Below are 20,233 nucleotides of genomic sequence, written 5' to 3' on the forward strand. Positions count from 1 at the left end.
TGCAAATAACAAGCTCTCGAACAAGTATAAGTGAAGCACGAAAGCACAAGTTACTCTAAAATTTTGTACTCTCAAAATTATATAAGTGAAGCAAGAGAGGATTTCTTCAAAATTTCAGCAACTCTCAAAATAATCGAAGTGAAGCATGAGAGCAAGCTTCTTCAAAATAATAGCACCACCGTGCTCAAAAACTATAAGTAAAGTACTTGAGCAATTCCATGGCTCAAAACAAATTAAGTGAAGCATAAAGAGTGATTCTAACAAATCCTAGCATAATTTAGCTTTCTCAAATGGGTGTGTCAAGGAAGGTTTATTATGACAAACTAACCAGAAAATAAAGCAAAAACACAAATGATACAAGATGCTCAAAGAAAAACTCATGATATGTGACGAATAAAAATATAGCTCCAAGTAAAATTACCGATGGTTTCTAGAAGAAAGAGGGGATGCCTTCCGAGGCATCCCCAAGCTTAGATGCTTGGTACTACTTATATTTTGCCTTGGGGTGCCATGGGAACACCCAAACTTAGGCTTTTATCACTCCTTATTCCATCATCCATCATGATCTCACTCAAAACTTGAAAACTTCAATCACACAAGAAAATTTCAAGAGATCCGTTAGTATAAGAAACCCAAACTATACTATAGGTATTGTTGAAAACCTCTTCCAGTTTTGTTTTTGGATTATACCTAATGTATTCTAACTCTAACATGGCTTATGCCCCCTGATACAAACCATAGAATCATTGAAATAAGGACATAACACAAAGAAAACATTATCTCTTAAAAACAGAATAGTCTGTAAAGATTCGAAATTTACTTATACTTGTGTAACTCCAAAAATTCTGAAAAATTAGGAAAATGTAGGTAATGTGTATATTAATATTGTGTAAAAAACTAGACACTTATTACGTTCATGTGATGTTTAGGATTATTTCTACTTGACGCAAAAGTTTCTGTTTTACAGCAGGATTACAACAACTAATACCCCGCATGATCCCAAAGGATTTGCTTGGTACAAACACTAAATGAAACACAAAAAACACAATTCTAAAAGTATCATAATTGTGCAAAAACTCAAGAACAAAAAAAACAAAAAAAAACATTCATTGGGTGGCCTCCCAGAAGCGCTATAGTTTTATGACCCTACCTAGGCATATAAGTTAAATTTGAAGTGATGTCGTCCTTAGCGATTGATCCATAGGTTGCCCTCATGATTGATTCATATGGTAATTTAATTTTAGTTCTACGGAAGTGTTCCATGTCCTTTCTTAGTGGAAACTGAAATTTAATATTCAACGAGACGGATTGCACTCAATATCAAGAACAATAAAATCTATGTGCACATAATTCCTATTTGCAAGAATAAAAACATCATTAATTATCCCCATAGGATTTTTAATAGTAGCATCCGTCAAGTACAAATTGAGAGAATACTCTTCAATATCGGTAAAACCAAGCACATCACAAAGAGATTTCGGAATTGTGGAAATACTAGCACCCAAATCACATAAAGCATAGAACTCAAAATTCTTGATTTTGATCTTAATGGTGGGTTCCCATTCATCATATAATTTTCTAGGAATTGAAATATCTAGCTCTAACTTTTCTTCCAAAGTTTTAATCACCGCATCTAAAATATGTTTAGTAAAAAAAATTCATAGGTATACGGTGACTTTATCATAGATTGCAACATAGAAATACACTCAGTCAAGTAGAAGCTATCAAAATTAAATATTTTTCAATCCAAAATAGTGGGTGCATCGCTAGCAAAAGTTTTTACCTCTTCAATCCCACTTTTATCATTTTTTCAATAAGATTTTCACCCTCCAAATCATGGGAACGCCTGCTATCTAAATTTGACACTTCTTTAGTTCCCTCATCATTAATTTTAACATTACTAAACAGGGAATCAATAGAAGAAACACTCATACTTTTAGTCCCTTCATCATTTTTACGAAAGCAGTCGGGAAACCCTCTTTCTAAAAAAACTCTATTAGCTCTAAGCATAGCGATTCTTTTCTTACTTTCATGTATGGAAACATAAAAAGCTTTAATTTATTCATTAATATCAATCTTAGGAAAAAAATGGTCTTGAGATTTTCTACATCATGTGAAATTCTATCAATGCTTCTAGACATATCATCAATTTTATTCGACGTTTGTTCTATCATGGTATTAAAAGCCTTTTTTGCATTGATAAATTCCATAATATTACTCTCAAGATCAAAGGGTATCCTGGCATTATTAATATGAGAATTACCATAATTATTTGAAGAACTTCCAAGATACGACCTAGTATTAAAATTGTTCCTATAAGCATTGTTATCAAAATTGTTTCGCGAGACAAAATTCACATCTACGGAATCATTATTTTTCTCAATCAAAGTAGACAAAGGCACATCACTAGGATCAATAGGAGCATGCTTACTAGCAACCAATTTCATAAGAGCATCAACTTTTTCACACAAAACAACAATTTCTTCAATAGAATTAACTTTTTAGTAGTAGGAGCTCTTTCAGTATGACATTGCGAATAATTAGCCATAATATTACCACGCAGTTTAATAGCATCACCCTAAGTAATTTCCATAAAAGTACAACCCGGAGCGGAATCTAAAAGATTTCTATAAAAAAATCCAAAGCTGCATAGAAAAATTGTATGATCATCCACAAATTTAAACCATGAGTTTGGTAGTTTCTTATCATCAATTTCATCCTTTCCCAAGACTGGGCAACATGCTCGTGCTCAAGTTGTTTAAAAATCATAGTCTAATTTCTAAGAGAAATATTATTTGTGTGAGGAAAATACTTTGTTATAAAAGCATATTTGCTCTTGTTCCAAGAATCAATACTATTTCGTGGCAACGATGAAAACCTTATTTTATCACGGTCACGCAAATAGGACGGAAATAATTTCAGCTTAACAATAGCACTGTCCACATGTTTCTTCTTTTGCATATCACACAATTCTACCTAAGTGTTTAGATGGGACGCGGCATCCTCGTTGGGATTACTTGAAAATTTCTCTTTATAACAAGATTCAACAAAGCGGCATTAATATCATAAGAAACCACACTAGTTGCAGAAGGAGCAATAGGAGTGCTAATAAAATCATTGTTATTGGTATTATAAAAATCACACAACTTAGTGTTCTCTTGAGTCATCGTGGCTATGCAAACAAGAACACAAGCAAACAAGAGATCCGGCGAGAAAACAGCAAGGAAAAGATGGCAAATAAAAAAGGCAATTTTTTGTGAAGTGGGGGAGAGGAAAACGAGAGGCAAATGGGAAATAATGTAATTGCTAGGAGATGAGATTTGTAAGTAGGAAGCTCATAGGTCTTTACTTGATCTTCCCCGGCAACGAATCTAGAAATCTTGACTCCTTGCGAGTGTGTTGGTTTCCCTCCAAGCTTAAAGGGTGACGTAGCGCAGCGACGGAAAGTATTTCCCTCAGTTAAGAAACCAAGGTATCAATCCAGTAGGAATATCAAGAGGACTATGTAAGTATCACCTGCACAAAAATAGCAAATCCTCGAAACCCAACGCGTAGAGGGGTTGTCAATCCCTCGTGGGTAAAGTAAGGATAGATTGATAGATGCAAATAAGAGTGATAGAAAATAAAACGCAGAAAAGTATTTTTTAGTTTTTGGTAATATAGATCTGAAAACAAAAGAGTGAATAAAGTAGAAAAGCAAATAACAAAGTCGAGATTGCAAATAGTTGATGTGAAGTAGAACCGAGGGCCATAGGTTTCACTAGTGGCTTCTCTCGAGAAAATAGCAAGCGGTGGGTAGACAAATTACTATTGGGCAATTTATAGAAAATAAAATAATTATGTAAATATTCAAGACAATGATCATGTATATTGGCATCACGTCCAAAATAAGTAGACCGACTTCTTCTTGCATCTACTGCTATTACTCACAGATCGATCGCTATCCAGCATGCATCTAGTGTATTGAGGTCATGGAGAAACGGAGTAATGCCTTAAGAATGATGACATAATGTAGACAGGATCTATTCTTGTAGGAATATACACCATCATTTATCCTTAATGGCAATGATACTAGTGTGTCATGTCTCTTTCGATCACTGAGATTGAGCACTGCAAGATCGAACTCATCACAAAGCACCTCTTCCCATTGCAAGATAAAAGATCAAGTTGGACAATCAAAAACCAAATATAAAAGAAGACATATGATTCTATAATAATCAAGCATGAATATGTTTTCATGGATCTGATCAGAAACCCACAATTCATCGGATCCCAACAAACACACCGCAAAAGAAAGAGTTCCATCATATGGATCTCCAAGAGAAAATTGTATGGAGAAATAAAACAAGATAGGAATCCATCTAGATACTGTCTGCGGACCCATAGGTCTGATATAAACTACTCACACATCTTGGGAGGAAAACAAATGAAGATGGTGAACCCCTCCATGATCGTGTTCTTCCTTGGAAAAGGCTCTGGATTGGTTTTCGTGGCTCTGGAACTTGCGAGGGCTGAAACACTTTTCCGTCGACTCCTCTAGGGTTTATGGAATATTGGGGTATTTATAGAGCTCACAGGTGGTGCAGAAGCTTCCAGAGGGCTCAACTCACCACCAGGCTGCGCTAGGGGCCTCTAGTGCACTGTGGTGTCAAGTGGCCCCGTGGGCCTTGGCTGGTGGTCAATCTTGGCTCACAAGTTTCATTATGGTCCAAAATAATCTCCTTAAAGTTTCATGGCGATTGGTCCTCATACGATATGGATATTCTCTGAAGGAAAAAATAGCAACTAGCACTAGGCACTATATCAATAGGTTAGCCCCAAAAAATGATATAAAATTGATATAAAATGATTGTACGACATCCAAGAATTATAACGTAAAGGCAAAGGTCAATTAAAAATTATAGATACGTTGGAGACGTATTACTGTTATCCACCCTAAATCCTCGCCTGTTCCAACCGTCAATCCATAGGTGCGGTGAGATCCGCAAGATCGCTTGCTCAAGGACAACAGAGCATGTGGCAGGATCTCGAGGCAGAAATCAAAGCGTCGTGCCCCTCTTTTAGGTATGATCTTGAGAAATGATGAACTAATTGATATCAACGTAATAATATCCATAAACATAAGAAGCACAATCATTCATATTCAAAATATACTATCCGTAAAGAATGTTATTCCATACTCATTTTATCATATTAGCATGGCATGACTCCTTCACCACATAAGTATAAATCATGAGCACCTTTGTGTCAAGTCCAGAAATTGGATCTAAGGTGCTTCAGCATTTACAACCTCACTCGGTATATGAGCGTGAACCATCGATATGCATATAGGTGGAATAGAGTACGGTGGTAGACATCAAAAGAAGTCAAGGTGGAAAGAAAGTATCACGTCAACTAGGCGGACCAACAGGCTATGGAGATTCCCATCAATTGATAGCAATGCGAGGAGGACGTATTGCCATGCGTTGAATGCACTAGAGCTATAAGTGTATGAAATCTCAATGGAAGCTAAGTGGGTGTGCATCTAACTTGCTTGCTCATGAAGATCCGAGGCATTTGAGGAATCCCGTCATCGGAATATACAAGACAAGTTTTATAACAAAAAATTCCCACTAGCATATGAAAATGACAACTCAGAAGATGCTATATATGAAAAACATAGTGCTCCCTCTAAGCACAGTTGGGGAAAAACATAGTAGCACTGCCCCTTCTCTATTTTGTCTCATTTCATTTTTATTTTTTATTTTCTTTTTTCCTTTTTTTCTTTCCTCTTTTCTTTATTCCCCTTTTTATTTTAATTTTCATTTCACTTTTATTTTTTTATTTTTTTCACTTCTGGAGCCTCAACCCAACTTGTGGGCGAATCATAGTCTTTGGCATTCTTTCCTCACTCGGACAGTCATCTAATAATGATGATCACCACACATTTATTTACATACAACTCGATATGAAAAACTACTATACAAAGTGACTCTATATAAATCCCTCTGGTAGTGTACCAGGATGTGCAATGATCTTGCATAACATGTAGGTAATGACGAACGGTGGCTCAGCCACAGATACTATGTCAACTACATGATCATGAAAAGGAATATGATGAGCACACTAGTCATGTGACGGAACGGTGGATGTTGCATGACAATATATCTCAGAATGGTTATGGAAATGCCATAATAGGTAGGTATGGTGGCTCTTTTTAGGAATATATAGGGTGTCTTACGTGTGATGAGTGTATCATATCATGGTGGTTGGATGCACCAACGCAAGCTGCACCGACCCTTGAGGCGAGAATGGGAAATGTACAGTATCGAAAATGCTAGTAAATATTGAAAGGTGACCCATGGATTCAATTAGTTATAAATAACTCATATACATATTGTAAAGTCTATTGGCTCTCTCAAAGCAAAGTACTACCGCATACACCTCGGCAAGAGGTTGGTAGGAGTAAACTATTGCATGCGTGTGACGCGAACAACACGATAGGATTTCAATCAGGTATAAGAATGTTCACACAATATCACCATGACACAACCAATATTTTGATGAGTAACTAATAACATGCTTTAATACCAATATTTCTACTGAAAATTATCATTTAATCATGTCCTTCAATATTACTACATCAATATAATGAACCCACACATCTCTTTTATGGTGACCAATCTGTGGAGGACGATAGTTCCCGCGGGCGACACTGGTTGCTCCACGTGACGATATTTTCCGCGGGGTGGGGAGTTCTGGTTTGGGCGGTGCTGGAAGAGATGGGGGTGTTTTTTCTCTCTCTAATCCATTGCACTGAGAAGCGGCGAAGCATTGCAGGGGCGGTCGCCACGGAAGCATGGATAAATCTGCCAAAATGGGTCGGCCCCAAGGTACCTCTACAATTTAGACACAGAAGTAACTAATCGGGCGAAAATAACTGAAGCTCACATCAATGGAACTAGCAGTACGGCTGTATCAAAAAGAACAGCTAGAAATTTACTTTTATAAACCCACATAGTGTTGTGTCAAAAAACTGCAATTTCCTAGAAAAATATTGTCAAAGTTTCATAAAAAATAGGAATGATATAAATAATTGAAGAAACATGTAATACTAGTAAAAATGGATAAAAAAGATGCAGTTTGCTCTGTATCTAAAAGAAGTGTGGACAGGAAGTTAATGAATAATAAATAGTTCATAAGGTTCTGAAGTTCACTCCCGTAAATAATATAGTTCGCAACATTCACCCACGTAGTTTGATATGTTTAAATAAAGCAGTTTGGTTGTCGCTAAAATGAGGGTGCTATCTAAATCAGGTTCCTTCTACCATCAAGAATTACTAAATGAATCCATGGTTAATAAAATACTATGGATCAAAACAAGAAAACTACGATAAAAAAATCACAATCATAGAGAACCCCCACTAACAACGGTTGTATCGCTAAAAAGGCCACGATCACAGATGCAAACGAACCCATGATCCGCACAACTGTGTGGCCCTCGTCCATTGCCTCCATCCCGACCTTAAATACTGACCTCCTCCAAGCCTTTCCCCTCCACAACGGTGGATATATCCATTGAGCTCCACACTTCCCTCCCACTAATCTCTTTCCACAAAAACAAGAAACCCTTCTTCAAGCGATGGGGTTCAATAAGGAGTTCAACGAGGTGCGAGCCCATGGCAATACCAAGTTCCACCCAATCCACACCAATTACTTGAAGAAGGCGGCCAACATCACTCAGCAGTACGAGAGCCACCTCAACATCCAGCGCCACAAGATCGTCAGAGTTGATGTGGAGTACACCAATGAGAACGAAGACAAGGAGAAAGCAGCCCTCGTTCAGCTCTCCATCGACAAGACTAAGTCAGTGCTCCTCTTCCAACTGAGTGCCACTAAACACAAGTTCTCGATGTTTGACAACTTCCTCCACGAACCAAGGTACACTTTTTTTGGCTTCTCCATCTACCGGGACATAGTGAAGATTGAGAGACTTGGATTGGATATAGCCGACTTCGTCGACATCCAGAAGGAATGGAGGGTGCCTAATTGAACCAAGTCATTGGGCTCACTTATAGACATCTCCGCCATCCTTGTGGACGACTACTACAGCGACATGAAGAACAAGTTGGCCGACGAAGATAACAAGCGCTGGGAGTGCACGCCCCTTGCTGCTGGCTACGCCTATAGGGATTTCCTTAGAAAATATGCAAAGGATTCCCCCACGGCCTTGGAGCCTTGCATTGGTGTTCCCTTGAAGAGGAAAGGGTGATGTAGCACAGCGGCGGTAAGTATTTCCCTTATTTTGAGAACCAAGGTATCAATCCAGCAGAAGGATCGCGTCAACTCACAAGTACCTGCACAAAAACAAAGAGCCTGCACCCAACGCTATGAAGGGGTTGTCAATCCCATATAGATTGTTTGCAAAGTGAGAACTGAAAGCAAAAAGTAAACAAAGCGAAGTAAAAGTAAGAGCTGAGATGATAGTTGTGAATAGACTCGGGGGGCGTAGTGGTCACTAGTGGCTTCTCTCATGAAAGGAAGTAGACGGTGGGTGAACGAATTACTGTCGAGCAATTGATAAAACCGCGCAAAGTCATGACGTTATCTATGGCAATGATCATACATATATGCATCACGTCCAAAACAAGAAGACCGATACTTTCTGCATCTATACTATTACACCACACGTCGACCGCTATCCAGAATGCATCTAGTGTATTGAGTTCATAAGAACAGAGTAACGCCTTAAGCAAGATGACATGATGTAGATGGACAATCTCAAATTTATGATGAAAGCCCATCTTGTTACCCTTGATGGAAACAACGCGATGCGTGCCTTGTTGCCCCTTCTGTCACTGGGAAAGGTCACCGCACGGTATGAACCCAAAACCAAGAACTTCTCCCATTGCAAGAATCATAGATCTAGTTGGCCAAACAAAAACCAAGACTCGGAGAGACTTAGAAGGATATCAAATCATGCATATAAGAAATCAGCAAAGACTCAAATATAATTCATAGATAATCTGATCACAAATCCACAATTCATCGGATAAACACACCGCCAAAGAGGATTACATTGGATAGATCTCCATGAGGGTCATGGAGAACTTTGTATTGAAGATCCAAGAGAGAGAAGAAGCCATCTAGCTACTAACTACGGACCCATAGGTCTGAAGTAGACTACTCACGAGTCATTGGAGAGGCAATGATGTTGATGTAGAAGCCCTCCAGCTCCAAAGTCCCCTCCGGCAGGGCACCGGGAAGGGTCTCCAGATGAGATCTCGCGGAAACGGAAGCTTGCTCCGGCAGAAAAGTGGTTTCGTGGGTGCCCTGATTTTTTCTGGGATTTTAGGAAATATATAGGCCAAAGAGCTAGGGCTGGGGAGCTCCAGGGAGGCCACAAGCCTGGTAGCCGCGGGCCCCCCTGGCCGCGGCTACACGGCTTGTGGGCTCCCTGTGGGCCTCCTGCCTTGGCCCTCAAGTGTGACAGCCCTAGAATAATTGGTTGCAATTAGTTGTATCATCATTTTGCATCATGTTAAACCCAAATGTTTTTTGAAATTTGGACTAACAAAACCCTAGCACCTCACCTCACTAAAGGAAATTCTACTAAGTGTGATTTTTAATGAACCCAAAATGGTTTTCAAAAATGTTCATCTTTTCTGATAAATGTTGGCAACAACATTTCACTGATGACTTTTATTTTCAGTAACTTTTGACATTTAAATTAATCCACAAAAGGCACTGGAAATTGCCAAAACAAATAACTATAAATATTTAGTTATTTCAAAAATACTAAATCTTTTTGTGGAACCTGGAAATAGTCCAAACAAAACCCCACAAATGATTTCAATATTTTGGCCTAGGGTTGGAGCCAAAACAAATCAAAACAAATGTCAGAAATTAGAAAACAGGAAATAACAAAAAAATAAAGAAGAAAGAACCTTACCTGGCCTTCCTTGCCGAGGAGGGAAGCCAGCCCAGCCCGCCAGGGGCAGGGGGGTCTTCTTCCTCCTCGTGCCAGGAGGACAGGCAGGTGCGTGGCGCACACGGCCACGTCGCCGACCACCTCCACCCTGCGTGCCTGTTTCCCCCCCCCCCCCCCCCACCTCGCCTTAGCAGCGCCACGAAGGCCCAATGCCGTCCTCATCCATTTTCCCCATCTCTGGCCCCTCTCACCCCCTCCTCGAGGTCACGTTCGTCCTCAAATTCGGGAGTCGCTGGCGTCGATTCACCGCCCTCCGTTCCTCCCCGACCCTGCCAACAACGCCATCAGCTCCACGGAGAGCCCCGGGTTCTTTTCCCCTAGCCCCATCACCGCTCCCCTTCCCTAGCCCGTTGGCCACCGGAGCCGCAAGCTCATGTCGCCGTCCATGGCGTCGTCGTGGCCAGAGCATCCCCTCGGGCCGTTTGAGCACTCTTGCATGCTTTTAGAGGCCCATAGTAGCCTGCTCGACCACCAGATCCTTCCCCCTTGATCCCTAGCATCGAGCCCGTCCTGGCCGAGCTCGGGCCGGCGCTCCGTCGCCGCTCCTGTCGTCTCCGGCGACCCCCTCGCCCTCAAACCCACGGGAATGGATGTGGCCCAACGCGGGCTACCTCCTGGCGGTCTCCGCGCGTCCAACCTTCGCCGTTTGCCGATTCCGGCGAGCCTCCGCCATGTCCTGTGGTCGCCGACGGCAGATCCCCGGCGTGCCGACGTGGCCAGCCGTTAACCCACTAATAACCCCCCCCCTAGTTACTGACAGAGGGCCCCACATGGGGTCAAAGCCTAGTTAGCCTCTGGTTTGACCGAGATTAGCCTTGTGTCACTAACTGGTGGGCCGTGGCTGTCAGGTTTGACACTGGACAGCTCAGTTGACCTGCTGACCTCACCCTCACGTCATGCTGATGCAATAATAGTACTTTCTAATTATAAAATAATTCCAGAAATGTCTAAAACTTCTAAAATTCATAGAAAATAATCTGTAAGTCCAATGAAAATAATTTATATATGAAAAAGGATCAGAAAAATCCAAAGAATCTGATTATGGCATTTTCATGCATGTTTGAAAAAGATAACAACACCAAACAGGAAAAATGATGAATAGGGTAAATTTAATAAATAGTTTGGAGTTGGAAATTGATACTTATTTGATTTCCACTTCAATTGTTATGACCAAACATTGGTCAATGCAAATTAGTACCTCAAAATACTAACTCCATACATGTTGGAACAATTTGTTATAAGCATCACATCGAATCAATTATAAGGGTACTTGGAAAGATACCCAGCTTGAAGTGATGTTTGAATTCTAATTCAAACCAACTTCAACTTAAAAAATGATAGCCACATTAGCCCTGCCACCTTTCTTTTAATGTCTTGAGCATGCATCATAGTGTTGCATTTCCGTGAAGTAATTGTTGTTCTTTCTTGTTTGTCGGTGTTGTTCCCCCTCGCTAAACGATGTTTCCGACGATGTGATCGTTGACATTGATGAAGACTCATTGCTATCTTTAGACGTGTCAGGCAACCAAACCCCCTTGAGCATATTGAAATAAACCCACTCTCTCGCTTCTGCTCTCTTTTACTGCATCAGGACAAACACGATTCATCTGTACATCTTATCGGTAGTTGAACCCATTCCTTTGCATGACCTGATTTTGTCACAGTAAATAGTTGAAACCATTTAGCATGAGTAGCAACTGCTTGAGCCTTGATGTGCTTACTCATCCATGCTTGTTTACAATGCCTGCTATGCTTAGAGTCGTGTCGGGTCTGATCTGTTTGGATGATGAATCGGAATGGTTGTGTTCATGTCCTACAGTGTGAGAGTAAAGGTGTGAATCTGATTTGGTAAAGGTAGCGATGAGAGGCCATGTAGGAGTACATGGAGGGTTGTCTCATTGGGACCGTCCTTAAGAACTGAGTTATGTGTATGTTATCCAAGACAAGATACTACCATGCATTGGGCCCTCAAATATGACCCCGCTCGGCTTATTAATTGCCTAGATCCCTGTCCAGGAGTTGCAATTAGTTTCTGGTGTTTGTAGGAAAAGTGTTGGCGGCCTTGTTTAGATCTGCCCGACGGGGTAGGCTTCACTACGGTAGATACACAGTGGCACGGTGTACCAAGTGGCACCCGGATGGTGGGCTTAGGAACCCTGCGCACATCATTTGGGGCCGTAGAGGAAACCTCGTCCGGACTACCTTGCGGGTTCCGTCTCAAATAGGCGATAAACCTGGACTAGGGTCTTGTGTGGTTAACGGTCCTGGCCGACACCCACGCCAGTGCTTCCGCTTGAAGGTTGCCGAGATGCATGACGTGCATATGGTGCTAAGTGGTGAGAGCATGTGTGAAGAACTATACCCCTGCAGGGTGATTCAATCTGTTCGAATAGCCGCGTCCTCGGATATGGACTACTTGGAAACATTACGTGGTACATAGACAATTTAAATGGATACTTTAAAACATGCAAGATAAGTGTGAGTGCTATGGAAGGCCTTCTCGTAGGGAAACGAGAGTGGATCCATAGTGGTGTATTGAATTGGTGAATATGTGGACTCGTGTGCGCTATCCCACCTCAAAGAAATAACTTGTAGTCGTAGTACAGGTTAGCCAAGATTCAAAGCTGGCTTGCTGCAATCAAACCCCACAATCCTTTCATTGAAACATGATGCATATGTAGATAGTTCTGATGTAAGACTTGCTGAGTACCTTCGTACTCACGGTTGCTCTATTTATGTTTTTGCAGAGAAGACTTAGACTCATTAAAAGGTTCTACGCGATGTGTTCGATGTTGACCGGAATAGCTTGGGAATCCCAGACAGAGGTCTGGCTCCTTTGGTAGGGTCGTAGTAGCTTTTCACGCTCTTCCAGCCACTTTTAGTAGATGTCTGTACCTAGACATGATTTGCTTCCGCTTGTGGTTTGTGTGACTTGAGTGTCGGGTCACGAGACCCCTGTTTGTAATATCATACTATGCTGACTCTTATGAGTCTTTAATAAATGCTTGAGTCATAGAGTTATGTTGTGATGCTATGTTGTATCTACACATATCGTGCATATTGTGTGCATGTTTGAAATGCATTATATGTGTGGGATTCGACACCTAGTTGTGTGCCTTTAGTAGTACTCTTTACAGGGAAATGCCTCTTTGTGCTTCTATCGAGCCTTGGTAGCTTGCTACTGCTCTAGACACATTGATTGACCGGCATGTATCCTTCTTTGCTGTTGTGTCTGTCCCCTTGGGGAAATGTCACGCGGTGTAATGGAGTCCTTGTAGCTTGCTACGACTCGTCTACACACGCTGTTGATCGACACCTGTTTTGCTGGGTTATGTATGCCGTTTGAACGCTAGCGACACATTCATATACGTGAGCCAAAAGACGCAAACGGTCCCGACCAAGGTAAGGTGGCGGCCGTGGAGTTTACCGTGCGTGAGGCCGCAAAGTGATGTGATGTGTTACAGGCTGGGTTCTTATGACCTAGGATCGGGGTCCCGACATCAAGTCCCCCGATCTTCTTCTGTTCTGGAAAATTCATTTCGGGGATTTTATTCCATTTGGACCCCGTTCCAAAATCAAATCTGAGAAGAGTCAAAAACACAAAAAAAACAGGAACTATCACTTGGCACTGAATTAATAAGTTAGTCCCAAAAAAGATATAAAAGGTATATAAAACATACAAAGTTGACAAGATAACAGCATGAAACCATCAAAAATTATAGATACGTTTGAGACGTATCAAGCATCCCCAAGCTTAACTCCTGCTCGTCCTCGAGTAGGGAAGTGATAAAGAATGAATTTTTGATGCTTTCATGCTACATAGCATAGATGTCCTTTGTAACTCCTCTTATGTGACATGAATGTTCAGATCCGTTAGATTCAAAACAATAGTTTGCTATTGGCGTGGAGACAATAATACTTCAAGCAAACTAGCAAGGTAATCATGAACTTTCAAAATAACAAGGCCATAAGAAAGTTATCCCTACAAAATCATATAGTCTGGCTATGCTCTATCATCCTTGCACAACGAATTTAAATCATGCTCTATCATCCCATGGGTTTCTTGACAGTAGAATCCGCAAGATCCAAATTAAGAGAACACTCTTCAATCTCATGAAAACCAAGAATATCACATAAAGACTTTGGAATCACGGAAACACTAGCACCCAAATCACACAAAGCATTGCATTCATAGTTCTTGATTTTGATTTTGATAGTAGGTTCCCACTCATCATGAAGTTTTCTAGGTATAGAGACTACAACCTTTATTTAAAAGGCCCGGAAGATCCACGCACATAATATTACACAGCAGGGGTCTCACGACCCATCATAGCAGTCATTCAAGTTACAAGTCAGCGGAAGTAATTAAACTGTCTGAGTACACACAGATGAAACTAGAAGGCACATGGCCTGACTATACTACAGACCCAACCTAGGGCCAGATCGTAGCTGGGACACCAGCTACTCGTCGTCATCGATGTCTAGGAAGAACCCTCCGTTAGGGTCATTAACAACCTCTACAACAATTATTAAGCAAATATGAGTATGGAGGTACTCAGCAAGACTTTAGGATAACTATCTACTCATGCAATGTATCAATAAGGAATTGTGGGGTTTCATGCGAAAAGCCAGCATTTGACTCGTGGCTAGACAACTTGCATTTTAAAACAATTTTTGACAACTTGATTTCGCGCACACGAGTCCACTATCACCACAACAATACTCTATCATGGAATTGTTCCGTCTCCATACGTAAATGTCCTCCACGACACTCACGCTTATCTTGACAATTTTATGAGTAGCCGTTGAAGTTATCTATGAACAACATATGTCTCCAAGTAGTCCATCTCCACGGACGCGGCTATTCGAATAGATCATAACCCTGCAGGGGTGTACTTCGTCGCACATGCTCTCGCCACTTATCGCCATGTGCACGTCATGCACCTCGGCAACCTTCAAGAGGAAGCCCAGCAAGGGAGTCGGCCACGACCGTTAACCACGCTAATCTTAGTCCAGGTTTATCGCCTATCTGAGGGTAAACCGCACGGAAGTCCGGCCGAGGTTTCCGCCACGGCCCCAAACGATGTGCGCAAGGTTCCCAAGCCCACCATTCGGGTGCCACTTGGTACACCGTGCCACTGCCTACCGCATCACAGCCCACCTCTCAGGTCAGCACTATGCACGGCCTCCAGCATGACTATAAACACCAGAAACTACTTGCAACTCCTGGACCGAGTACTAAGCGATTAATAAGTCGAGCGGGATCATATTTCAGGGCCCAGCATGTGGTAGTATCTCGTCTTGGATTACATACACGGAACTCGGTTCCTAAGAACGGTTCCAATGAAACAACCCGCCATGTACTCCTACACAGCCTTTGACCGGTACCTTTACCAAATCAGGTTCAACACACAACCTTTACTTACTGAACACATTCTCACAATTCTGTTCATCTCCCAGATGACAGACCATACACAAATCTAAGCATAGCATGCATAACAGGATAAGGCACATCATGGCTCAAGCAACTACCAGGTATGCTAGGTTGCAAGGTTCAGTTATTTACTATGACAAGGATAGGTCATGCAAAGGAAGTGGGTTCAACTAACGTGTCAAAAGCATTTGAAGCATTTGATCCTAATGCAATAAGTAAGTGCAGCAGCGAGAACATGGGATTTATCGGGATGATCAAAATGGTTGCTTGCCTTGCTGCTCAGAGGAGGGACAATATCCGTGAGTCGGATATTCGGTGGAATCCGGAGGAGCGCAGCCTACCGAAAAGAGTGACAACAATCAATAACAAGCATATGCAACAAGATGATGCATGAGCATGGCATGAGGATGCAAAGTGGTATACTATTATAGCTAACATTTATCAGGTTCGAAGTTGATTTGAATCAAATTCAAATATCACTTCAAACGAGGTATTCTCGGATACCATTTTAATTGATTCGACTTGATGCTCAGATCAACTTGCTTTTAACATGCATGGAAATGACATGTTAGGTTGCTGGTTTGTGATTTGGACAATGTTTGATCATATCATTTGAAGTGGAACTAAATAATTTCCAAATTCCATCTCCAAAGTATTTATAAGAGTTAACTTATTCATTAATCTATATGTTTGGGTTCAGTAACATTTTCAAACATGTTTGAAAATGACATATTCAGATTCCTTGAATTTTTCTGATAATTTTTCATCTATAAATTATTTTCATTGGAGTTACAGATTAATTTCTATGATATTTAGAAGTTTTGGCATTTTTCTGGAATTCTTTTGAATCAGAAATTCACTTATTGCGTCATAGCTACATCATCATGGTGTCAGCACGTCAACTGACCTGATCAGGTCAAACCTGACAGGGGGGACCCACTCGTCAGCGCCTCAGGAACTAATCTCGCGCTGACCAGCCCCTGATTGCGTTTGACTTGGCCTGGGGCCCACTGCCAGCGAGTGCTTAGTGCTAAACCACCGGGGTTAGGCCGGCCACGTCGTCCCCCACCGGAGTCTGACCGGCGGCGACCAGATCCACGGCGGAACTTCGCCGGAGACGCTCTAACTCGTGTTGTGGTGCTCGGAAACGGATCCCGAGAGCACTGGGATGATCCCCAGGCTCGGCCTCATCCAGCACTGGCCTCAGGGAGGGCTATGGGTGGCCGGAGGAAGCCGGCGACGAGCCGAGGCGGCTGCCGGAGCTCGGGTTCGATGGTCTAGTGGGTAGGGGGCACGAATACGAGGGTAAGAAGAGGGGAAATGATCGCAGGCTCACGGTGGAGGTGAAGCTAGGCTCAGACTGCTCGGGGAAGGGCTGTAGCCGGCGATCCACCATCGATTTGCCGGCGGCCGAAGGTTGAAGACGATGGCGCTGGGGGCGTTGCAGGGCTCGGGGAGGTTTCGGCTTTTGCAGGGAGAACCAGCTCGTAGAGGTGGAGCTACTGGACTACTCGGGAGGAAGGTCCTGTGGCTAGGGGCACGGCAGCTCGAGCTCGAGCTCTTGGCAATGGCGGCAGGAGGAGGGAGGAGAGATCCCGAGAGGAGGGGGGAAATGGAGCACGGGAACGGATAAAGACGCGCTCGGGGAGGATAACCCTACTGTCGCGCTGTCCTGGGGGGGCACCGAAGGTCGCCACGGCGAAGCAGGAGGTGGAGGAGGCCGCCGTGATCGATCTCTCCTCTGCCAGAAGGCAGAGGAAGAAGACGACCCTGCCCCTGGTGGGCCGGGCCTCCTCAGGGCGACACGTAAGTTTTCCTCACTTTTTTTCTATTTTGTTTCTGTTTTATTTATTGACATTGCTTTCCATTTATTTTGGCTTCAAAAGCAAACTACAAATAGTTTGAAAAATGCTGGGGTGTTAGTTGGAATATTTCCAATCACCCATAAAGTTTTCAGCATTTTTGGAAACTATATATTTTTGTATTCAAATTTAAAACTTGAAACCAGTAGTCTTTTGCATTTATTTGGAATACCAAAAGTATTAAGAAAATGGTTTTCTTCATTGTTTATTGAATAAGTTTATAATTCCTTTGAATTTGAGAAGTGGCTAGGGTTTTTGAGTTTTCCTTCACCACTTACTTTGTTGTTGTTGAAAATTTCCTAGATGCAATGCAAAGAAGATATGAGCACAATGCTAACTTGATTAAGGTTTCAGGGATGTGACAACTCACCCCCACTCAAAAGAATCTCGTCCAGAGATTTAGAAGTCGTCAGGAATAACGCGGGATACTCAAGTCGGAGACGATCCTCTCTTTCCCAAGTTGCCTCCTTTTCGGAATGATTTGACCATTGAACTTTAAGAAACTTGAGGTTTCGACGTCGAGTGGTACGCTCAGCTTGATCAAGAATACGCACGAGGTATTCTCGGTATGAAAGGTTATCTTGGAGATCAAGTGTTTCGTGGTCCACTTCACGGATAGGATCCGAAAAGCAACGCCTGATTTGCGAGATGTGGAAGACATCATGAACCTTGGAAATATGCGGAGGAAGTTCCAACTGGTAGGCAACTTCTCCTCGTTTGGCAAGAATGCGAAAAGGACCAATGTAACGAGGAGCCAACTTGCCCTTGATACCGAATCGATGGGTACCCTTCAAAGGTGTAACCCGAAGGTAAGCCTTCTCGTCAACTTCAAAAGTCACAGCCTTATGATGACGATCATATTGGCTCTTTTGACGAGACTGGGCTGTTTTCAACTTTTCATGAATAATGCAAACCTGCTCTTCTGCATCCTGGATCATATTCGGGCCAAAGAGTTGCCTCTCTCCGGTTTTTGACCAATTAAGAGGTGTTCAACATCTTCGTCCATAGAGAACTTCAAAAGGAGCTTTTCCCAAACTTGATTGATAACTATTGTTATAAGCAAATTCGGCGAATGGAAGGCACTTCTCCCAATTCATACCGAATGATATAACACAAGCTCGGACCATATCTTCTAAGATTTGACTCACTCTTTCTACTTCACCACTTGATTGAGGATGGAAAGTGGTGCTAAAAGATAAGTGAGTCCCCATGGCATTCTGAAAACTTTCCCAGAAGGGAGAAGTAAAGATACTCCCATGGTCTGAGTTAATCTCTAGGGGAACACCATGAAGAGACACTATTCGAGAGAGATATAACTCTGCTAGTTGGCTAGCTGTTATACTCTCACGAACTGGAAGAAAATGAGCTACTTTGGAGAGACGGTCAATGACCACAAAGATAGCATTATTTCCTTTCTTGGTATTGGGAAATCCGGTAATGAAATCCATACTGACTTTACACCATTTCCATTCAGGAATAGCTAAAGGTTGAAGGGTGCTAGCAGGCCTTTGATGTTCTGCCTTAACTCGACGACAAACGTCGCAGTTAGCAAAGAACTCAGCAATTTCTCTCTTCATCCTAGTCCACCAGAACCTCTGGCGTAGGTCCTGATACATCTTAGTACTACCGGGATGAATGGTGAGAGGAGAATCATGGGCCTCCTTAAGGATTAACTGCCTTAGATGTAGGTTCTTAGGAACCACTAGACGATTCTGGAAGAACACAACACCTTGATCATTCATGGAAAATTCTTTAGAGTTTCCGCTAATAATATTCTCCTTGATCCGTGATATACCCTTGTCACGCTACTGGCCAGCTATAATTTGATCCTTAAGGGTAGGCTTCACCACCAGGGTAGAAAGGAATCCTTGAGGAACAATATGAAGATTCATCTTCCGAAATTCCTTGTAGAGATGTGGTTGACCTTGTTGTAACATCAACTTGTTACAATAAGATTTACGACTTAGTGCATGAGCCATAACATTTGCCTTCCCCAGGGTGTAAGTTATCCCTAAGTCGTAATCCGAGATCAACTCAACCCACCGTCTTTGCCTGAGATTCAAATCCGGCTGGGTGAAGATATATTTCAGACTTTGGTGATCAGTGAATATTTCGCAACGATTACCCAGAAGGTAATTTTGCCAGATTTTAGTGCATGGACCACAGCTGCAAGCTCAATATCATGTGTGGGATAATTATCCTCATGTGGACGCAACTGTCGAGATGCGTATGCAATCACATGACGATCTTGCATGAGAATGCAACCTAATCCTTGTCGCGAGGCGTCGCAATAGATAACAAAGTCCTTAGAAAAATCTGGTGGTAGCAACACAGGTGCGGAAGTCAGGCGCCTTTTCAGTTCCTGAAAACTATGCTCACACTATGGTGTCCACTCGAACTTTTTATCCTGCTTGAGGAGTTCAGTTAGAGGCTTTGCAACCTTGGAGAAATTCTCGACAAAGCGGCGACAATAGCTCGCTAGACCAAGAAAACCCCTAACTTGCTTAACCGATTCAGGTTGAGTCCAATCAAGGACAGCTTGAACTCTCTCGGGATTGCCAGCAATACCCTTACCAGAGATTACGTGACCTAGATAGGTCACTTCTGGTAACCAAAATTCACATTTCTAAAACTTGGCATAAAGGCGATGCTCTCTGAAAGTGCGTTATATCTAGTCAAATGAAAGTCATCAAGTGTTTTTGAATATTTTGTAATAAATCATCACAATGAAGAACAGCTGTTTTGAAGAAAAATGCATTGTGAGGAAATTGATCATTTGAAGAAAATCAACTTGAGGAATTTCACATTGGGCGGTGGCGTTACCCACCATATAAGAATGTTGATTCCAGACGCCGCGTACAATTGTTGTAGGGCCCTGAGAATCAATTTCTTCGTTAATTTCTTCACATTCAGAGTGACTTTCTTCATCAGTTGAAGAAAATCGTTTCATCATGTGTTGCACATCTA

The sequence above is a fragment of the Hordeum vulgare genome, chromosome 6H (assembly GCF_904849725.1).
Source record: "Hordeum vulgare subsp. vulgare chromosome 6H, MorexV3_pseudomolecules_assembly, whole genome shotgun sequence".
Lineage (NCBI taxonomy): Eukaryota > Viridiplantae > Streptophyta > Magnoliopsida > Poales > Poaceae > Hordeum > Hordeum vulgare.